General features: G+C 41.6%; 1 pseudogene; it reads left to right on the top strand.

The window, feature by feature from the left end:
* Window positions 1–6,722: 6,722 nt before the first annotated feature.
* On the top strand, window positions 6,723–8,311 carry LOC148502929 (protein kinase C delta type-like; annotated as a pseudogene).
* The last annotated feature ends 425 nt before the right edge of the window (window positions 8,312–8,736 follow it).

The raw sequence follows: 8,736 nt of genomic DNA, 5'->3' as shown, positions 1-8,736 counted from the left end.
TGCCAATCAACCCACAGAAAAGATGAGTCGCACAGTGAAGGTCTCAGTGTTGGGTGTCTGACGTTCTACAGATTGGAGAGCTGATTATTCTCCATTATCATGATGTGCTGCTGTATGCAGTGGTGTAGGCCACTTTTTGACAGGAGGGCATAGGCAAATGCAGTGGGGGGGGGGGGTTCTGGCTGCCTGGAAACCCCCCTCCCCAGCCCACACCATAACCACAATAGAAATAGTAATATAATAGAATTTTACTAGTGCTGCATGTTCTTCTAAGTATCACAAATTAAATAATTAGCACCACCTGCGGATCTTTTTAACATGTGTCAGCCAGTAATATATACATCTGTGCATCAACTAGGAGCTCTGGAAAACATGCACTGTTAGGGGTGCACTGCTATAGACCATCAACAGGGATAATTATTAATACCATATACTAATACACTATCCAGTGCATAACAAGACCAATATGTACATATATGTCCAGGGTAGTGTTAAGTTCTTCTGCTGCTCCCCAAGACTACCAGACTTGCTCCAATACTCTGGAATGGTGCCCACATCTGAAATAAAAACATTCAGCTCAGGCAGAAAGGCGCTGCTGCTTCATTTAATGGCTTACAGTGATCGCTGGTCGTGTATATGCTGGAATTATGACACTCAATACCAGTGTCGGACTGGAGCAGGAAAGGCCCACCAGGGAATGCAGTGGTAGGGACCCAAGCTTAATGGGTGTGTCCAGCCACCAGAGGGACTTGGACCTCCATTAGCGAGCACATGCAAAGAATAGGGTCCTTTATAAAGGAGGGGACAGGGGTGTGCCAGGACCACCCACTTAGATTGGCAAGAGGGCTAATTTTGATTCAGTTTCCCTAGAAACAAACCAGGCACCCAAATTCATCCATGACCTTGCTCTACCCATAGAGAAGGAGTGGGACCTTCAGGCAGTGGGGCACACCGGGGATTTCCCCTGTACCCCTGTGGGCCAGTCCAATCCTGCTCAATACACTTTGTATGATGCATATAAAAGCTGGATAAGTGCTGATTATGCCCTCTTCATTGACTGGCCACACTCGTAAAATCATGCATTGGAAACACCCTTCTAGAAATCCTGTCTTGGCGTGCGATCGCTTTGTATATGCAGACGCCCACCAGCCTGTCTTAAGACGCCCACTAGCGCACCTCATCTCCAGGTAGTGTATGCAACAGTCGTACATCAGGTACCATTGGACGCGATCGCAGCGCTTGAGGAAGTCTATACCCTACCGCAAGCACTGTGAGCACTTTCAGTGTGAAATACAACCAGGTGACGTGTACAATGACGCTTCCTCTTAATTATGCTCGCCTCTTAAACGGCGTTAACAGGAACACCTGCATTCGCACCTCCACTCCCCCGTTTCTAGCGGACAGCCCCTGTCACCACCCACAAATGACTTCTCCTGTCACTCACTCTGCTGGGCTGTCTATGCACAACGAGCTAATGCTTCCTGATCTCTCGCACTGGTTCACGCACGCACACCTCGATGCATACACATGCGCAGAAAGCGAGGATCGTCCAGCTACGAGCAAACGCATCCTTGCCAGTGGGTCTGAATCAGGTCCTATGTCTTCTGTTTCCTGCGTGATGCATCTGTGCTCATCCATAGCCTGTTGCCACACTTTCTGGGAGTATATAGTCTATGATGACTGTTGTAGAATTGAGGAATATGGCTGACGTTATAGGACTGGCAAGATGGATTAAATAGGATATTAATGTAGTAATGTATATAAAATAATAGCTTCAGATGTACTTCATGTATGGGATCAAAGCCTTTGCTTTTTATAATGGTCTCACAGTTAAGCCACGTATCTACTTGCTGATATAAATGAGTCATTGAACGATAACGACATTGTTATCATTCAATCACTCATTAATCGGGCATGAAAATGTCAGAAACGAACAGCGGTGCGCGTTCCCACTGGTCATTTCCAACATCAATCATCGCCTGAACATGCTGGTCAATCTGCCGATAACTACAGATTGGCCATGTTCAGGGATGCAGTGCCTACACTGAACATATCGTTCAGTGTAGGCACTGCAAGAGGAACAACTGTACGATTACAATGTTGTAATCATACTGTCGTTCCACTATCTGCAAGTGGATACGCGGCATTATTCCACTTCAGCACAACATGTTATAGTTGGGTGCAAACACTACACCCCAGCTGTATTGTATTGTAACTATAATCCTTCACATTGGTTCATGCATAAAATGAAGCTGCACTTCACACATACAGAGAAGTTGGCACATTTATGACTTTTTTATGCTTATGATCAATGTGTGTTATTTATTATTTTTTTGCAGGAGAAGGTGCTTACTCTATCTGGCCATGGGTCCTCACTCATCTAGTAAATGCAGCCTCAGAGCATGAATTAGTATACAATTGGATATATGCCTGTACCAGATCGCTTGTAGAACAAACTTTTGGTAACTATACTAAGCCTGCACCCATTGAAGAAAGAGTATGAGGGATCATGTATTAACAACAATATTTCTGCTGTAAGAATACCACAAAATTACTTAGGAGAAAATGTGAGACTTACATTTCTGGCGGCCATGTTGTAAGCGGTGACTTTGAGTTGCTCTGTTGCAGCCACAGCTTCGACACTACTACAAGGCACTCCGTCTCCTCCAGCTGGGGATTTGGCTAGATAAGCTCTCGCTCACCTTTCCTGTGTAGATGGACAAGTTTTTGTGTCCCCTTCCTCAATGCCTCCTAAACAGCAGCATTCCTTATCTGACAGAAAGAGGAATGAATCCAATATGGCCGCGGCTACTGCTCCACAGGTAGAAGAAACACCACTTGCCTCCCCTGAACCTGACAAACCCTGAATGGCGGGCTCTCATAGTTCAGAGACCCCTGTTTGTTAATTAGAAGTAGTTAAGGAAATTATAGAGACTGTTCCCCTGCTCCAAGAACAGGCCACCTCTTTTAAACAATCTCTGCATGAGCTTAATAGTTACTAATTTAACACAACTTGCCCAGAGAGTACTGGACAATGAGACCCATCTGGGAGAATCCTTCCAGGATGTAGCCAACCTTAACAGTTTTTGGACTTTCAAGAATATATTTATCTCTGTAATAAAGTGGATGACTTAGATTATTTCTCCTAGATCTATATACTATGTGGTTGGCTTGCTGGACAAGTTACATCCAAAAAAGTACACCAAGGAGGAGTTCCGCACTGGATACTATTCTGCCTATGTATAATAAATTATGTATCTCTTAATATAACCTACTACTGATAGACAGATTGGCATCTGAAGTCAAAAAGACCTTATTGCTGGTGAGTCAGTGGTGCTCCCCAGAGTCTGTTTACAATGTATAAATAATTAGGGAAGAAAAGAAAAGAATTCTGGTTTTGGGGGCACACTTGTAGGTATAAAAAATTGTTTAATTTAATCTACCATAAAACGTAACTTTTAATATTTCTACTAAAAAAGAGAGCAATAAACAAACATTGCCCAAAAGTATTTTCCTTAAATTGGAATGAAAGAAAAAGAAAGAGCCAGGCGAAATATTATCACTAAATTTGGGTAATAGTGTACAAGTAACCACCAATTACAACAATTGGCAACTAAATAGCAGTCTCAGGCCTGTATTCAATTAAGGAGCAAAAAGTCCATGCTGGACTTTTCGCTCCATATCAGAGCTTTTCTGGGGATAAAGTATCGGGCGCGTGCCCGCTTTATCCCCGTATTCACTTGAAATGAGCGAAAACGGGACCCGGGGAATTTGGATCTATGAAAAAAAACGCAAATTTTCGGGAAATGTGCCTGGGAACCCCCTAAAGATGTCCAGACATGGGAGATCACTATGGGTACCCCCGTTTTTGCCTGCAAAAGAAAGTCGGGTTTTTAAATAGCCGCGGCAGGTGTTTTTTTCCCCGACATTGAAGAAGTGATGCAGAAGAGCACTTCGATTTTTTTTTCTTTTTTTAAGTGGTCCCATCAAATTTGGGGTACATGAAAATGGGTACTAGCATATTTTTAAGTCCCTAAAGTCATTTTTTAAAAATTCTGCAAAAATGCACCTTCCGCTAATAGCCTATTCTAGAAAACACCTGTCGCATACTTGCAGAATAGCCCTGAACCTATTTCCCTATTTTTAAACACTGTTTTCCCCTTTTTTTATCTCAAATTTTGTAGTTATTTTTTTTGTGGTGCCCATATTTTTTTTTTTTTTTTTAAACTTTTTTTTACACAGTTTATTTTTAAATGACATTCCCAGGGGTGCAGGCTATTTTTTTTTTAAGCCTGCACCCCTAAACCCCAATTCTGCACTTTTTTTCACCATATAAAACATTGTGAAAACATGAAAAGTTATTCCTGTTTTTTTTCAAAGACTTTTCGAACCTCCGAAAAGTCTTTGAAATTGAATACGGGGATAATTGAAATAGGTGAAAATGATGTTATCGGCGATAAACTACTTTTTCCCAGGCTAATTGAATACCCCCCTTAGCATCATGTGTTTTTTTTATCACCAGAAAGAACAATTTTTAACATTATAATTCACATATAAGCAACAGTTGGAATCATCTCATATGTATATAGAAACAATGAATTCAGAGCAAATGCATATGTGAACAATAAATTCAAGGCAAATCAACCCAGTACATAGGTCTTTAGCCATAAATCAATAGTTTCAGAATTAAGTGTGTATCTGGTAAAAAACATATATCCTGCCTGCATGGACTATTGACATATATAAAAATTAATATAAAATTATTGAACCGCACTTATAATAAGGATTATATGTTCTCACATTTCTCAGTTCTTGCTATCGTGATAAATCACTTAATGCTGATGATAACAGCAATCTAACATGAGTGAGTAGAGCCAGTGGCAGATTAAGGTCCACATGGGCCTGGAGATCAAATTTACAAAGGGCCTATTGTGTGCTGCCTCAGGGGGTGTGACCAGTGAAGTGGTGGGGCATGACCAGTGCTGTGGGGGTGTGGTCTGCATCATGGGCTGTGGCTAGAGCCTTCCTTTAATCACCTCAATTGCCCCCCCCCCCAATCTGCTTATATCAACAGTGTAATGTGAAAGTCTACAAATAAAAGGAGATACCCCTTGTTAAAGTGACAAAAAATGGCATTTAATGATCACGTGAACCTGAAACTTCTCTACTAAAGAGCATGTGGGTCACTTAGTGATTACAATAATATGAAACCTCCCTACTAAAGGTCCCATTGGAACTGTGACTGTGCATACCAATCATGTCTCCGCAGCTTCCTATCTCTATCTGGCAGATATCTTACGGTTATTGATATAAAAGTCCCACATATTGCCACAAAAGGGCTGTTTATAATAAATTGGTCCCATATTGTTAAAGTGAAAATGAAGCCTAGTAGGTTACTGGTCATTTTTTCTGTAATACATAGCAGGAAACATCACAAAGATCAGTCTGTAATATTTCTACCTGGAACCCACTGTCTAAAATTTAAATAAAAGGCTGTTTTAAATGTTTCTCTATTCTGATAAATACTGTCAGCAATACAGTCTAATCTCCAAAATGTATTCTCTCATAAATTATTAATTTTAATGTCTTATTATGGGCACAAGTACATTTTAAATATATATTTTACTGTTTACAGTTTGTACAGGATTAAATTTACATATACGGTACATCAACTGTGATAATGTATGTGCTTTACGAATAAGCTCAACTGCACACTGCAGTTGCTTGTGACATCACAATTATTGATGACATCATAGAACTACATGAACAGCTGTTGAAACCCTTGAAGCTCTGTTTTCAGAAACTCCAAACTGCATAGTCACATCTTGTGATATTGCAAGTTTGTTTTATTCTCTAATAGGGGTATTTAATTTGGAGTGAAAAGGTGGGAATCAGCGATAAATTATCGCCGATGGCGTCATTTTCGCCGATTTCAATTATCCCCGTATTCAATTTCAAATACTTTTTGCAGGTACGAAAAGTCTTTGAAAAAAAACGGGGATAACTTTACACCACTGAATAGGTGGCGAAAAAAAGTGCAGAATTGAGGTTTAGGGGTGCAGGCTTAAAAAAAATAGCCTGCATCCCTGGGAATGTCATTTTAAAATAAACTATGTCAAAAAAAGTTTAAAAAAAAATAGGGACACCCCAAAAAAATTATTTAAACTTTGGGGTGAAAAAAAAAAAAGTGTTTAAAAATAGGGAAATAGGGTCAGGGCTATTCTGCAAGTATGCGCAGGTGTATTCTAGAATAGATTATTAGCGGCAGGTACATATTTGCAGAATTTTTAAATAAAGACTTTAGGGACTTAAAAATACGCTAGTACCCATTTTCATGTACCCCAAATTTGTTGGGACCACTTAAAAAAAAAAAAAAAACCTAAGTGCTTTTCTGCAACACTTCTTCAATGTCGGGAAAAAAACACCTGCAGCCGCTATTTAAAACCCCGACTTTCATTTGCAGGCTAAAACGGGGGTACCCATAGTGATGCCCCATGTTTTTACAGTTTTAGGGGGGTCCTACAATTTATTCCAGGTAAATTTTTTTTTTTTTCGCCGATCCATTTTCGTAGCATTGAAATTGAATACGGGGATAAAGCGGGCGCGCACCCGATACTTTATCCCAGGAAAATCTCCGATGTGGAGCGAAAAGTCCAGCACGAACTTTTCGCTCCCATATTGAATACCCATCTAAGAGCCCTATTGTTCTCGTCTGACATAACATGGGAACTATTAAGAGAAAAAAACCTCCAGACAAAGCAGGGAGACGGAAAAACCGAGGAAAACAGACCAAAAAAGCAGAGAGACGCAGAGGAAAGGAGGCAGGCCAGACAAAAGCAGCTAAGAGAGAGGTGAGAATAAACAATGCATTTGTAGCAGGTGTACAGAGAGGCTGGGACAGGTTTGCTGGATTTCTAAAAAAGAAAAGAGATCAGTTCATAAGAGCATGCAGCAGATGTCCCAGATTTTGGCAAGTGAGACACAGGAGAAACTTTGACGTTGCTGAAGTTCCAGGGGAGGGATGCAGCCATTGGGTAGGCCAAACAAACCTTTCAAACAAAGAGATGACCAAAAAGAATTCAGGCAAATCAGCTATACAGAGACGCTGGGACAGGTTTGCTGGATTTGTAAAAAAAAAAAAAGAAAAATCAATTTCTAACCGCAATTAGCAGAGGCCAACCAGGCATGCCACCAGTTCAGCAAACTGCAGAAGAGAGCTGCACTATGCCCACCAGCCACCAAAGCACAGACACTGTACCTTTAACAGTGGAACAATTTACTTTCCACTCACTACTTGGAAAGGGAGGTTATGGCAAAGTGATGCTGGCAACAGATGCTATTCGTAGGGAAAGAGTAGCAGTTAAAATCTTAAAGAAGAGAGCATTGATTAAAATCTTAAAGAAAACAGCAATAATAGAACATGAGAACAGTTTGGTTGAGTGTCAGGTACTTGAAATGTCACATGAGAGCATTTTTATGATCCATGGTTATGCAGCCTTCCACACAGAGAGCTATCTATACTGTGTAATGGAACTGGCTTGCGGAGGGGATCTGTTCGATTTTGTGGGACTTCACCAGTGGACCCAACCACAATAAAATTTATAGCTGCTGAAATGGTTTGTGGATTGCAGTTCATGCATTCAAGAGGAATTATTCACAGAGACCTCAAATTGGAGAACATACTGTATTACTAACCACAGAAGGTCATGTTAAAATCACAGACTTTGGTCTGGTCCTATTGAATGCACATGGACAAACCAATGCCAAAGTACTTGGTGGGACCAATGGCTATAAAGCTCCAGAAATTATAACTTGCCAGCCATACAGTGCTGGTGTGGATTGGTTCGCATATGGTGTTGTTTTATATCTACTCACCCTACGCAAGTACCCTTTTAATGGAGAGTCAGCTTCTGTGGTAAACACAATGATCCTTACTCAAGAACCAACATACTCAGGGCTTACTGATCCTGTAACAAAGGACATTATAACAAAGCTCCTGTGTAAGGAACAGTCCCTCCGGCTTGGAGTAAATGGCAATGTGCGAAAACACAGCTTGTTCTCTTCAATTAACTGGACAGCAACAGAGACTGGAAAAACAGCATCCCCAGTTATACTGCACAAGGACTATATGGATCTAGATGAAAAACAGCAAATTCCTTTGTCCCATAGTGAAGTGTTAAAAGAACCAATTACTATCACGAACCAAAGGATTTTTGATAACATTCAATTTGTGTGCCCTAAATGGGGTGAAACTTATCACAACATGCCAATGGAAGCAGACACTATGCCATCAGATGAAGACCTGGACTAACAAAAAGTAGAAAAATCTGCAGTCCTAAAAACATCTTGTTCCTGCGTTGTCTGCTGCCAGCCCTGACATCGGCTATGTCCCTGGAGATGCACTGTCTGCCGCCTGCCCCGACCTCTGCTACGTCCCTGGAGATGCACTGTCTGCCACCTGCCCCAACCTCTGCTACATCCCTGGAGATGCACTGTCTGCCGCCTGTTCAACCTCTGCTACATCCCAGGAGATGCACTGTCTGCTGCCTGCCCTGACCTCGGCTACGTCCCAGGAAATGCACTGTCTGCCGCCTGCTCTGCCTCGGCTACGTCCCTGGAGATGCACTGTCTGCCGCCTGCCCTGACCTTGGCTACGTCCCAGGAGATGCACTGTCTGCCACCTGTTTGACCTGGGCTATATCCCAGGAGATGCACTGTCTGCCACCAGCCCTGACC

Source organism: Taudactylus pleione, unplaced genomic scaffold, assembly GCF_031769625.1.
Source record: "Taudactylus pleione unplaced genomic scaffold, aTauple2 ptg000479l, whole genome shotgun sequence".
NCBI lineage: Eukaryota > Metazoa > Chordata > Amphibia > Anura > Myobatrachidae > Taudactylus > Taudactylus pleione.
Note: the sequence above shows the minus strand (reverse complement) of the source record. Positions and strands in the feature narration are given on the sequence as shown.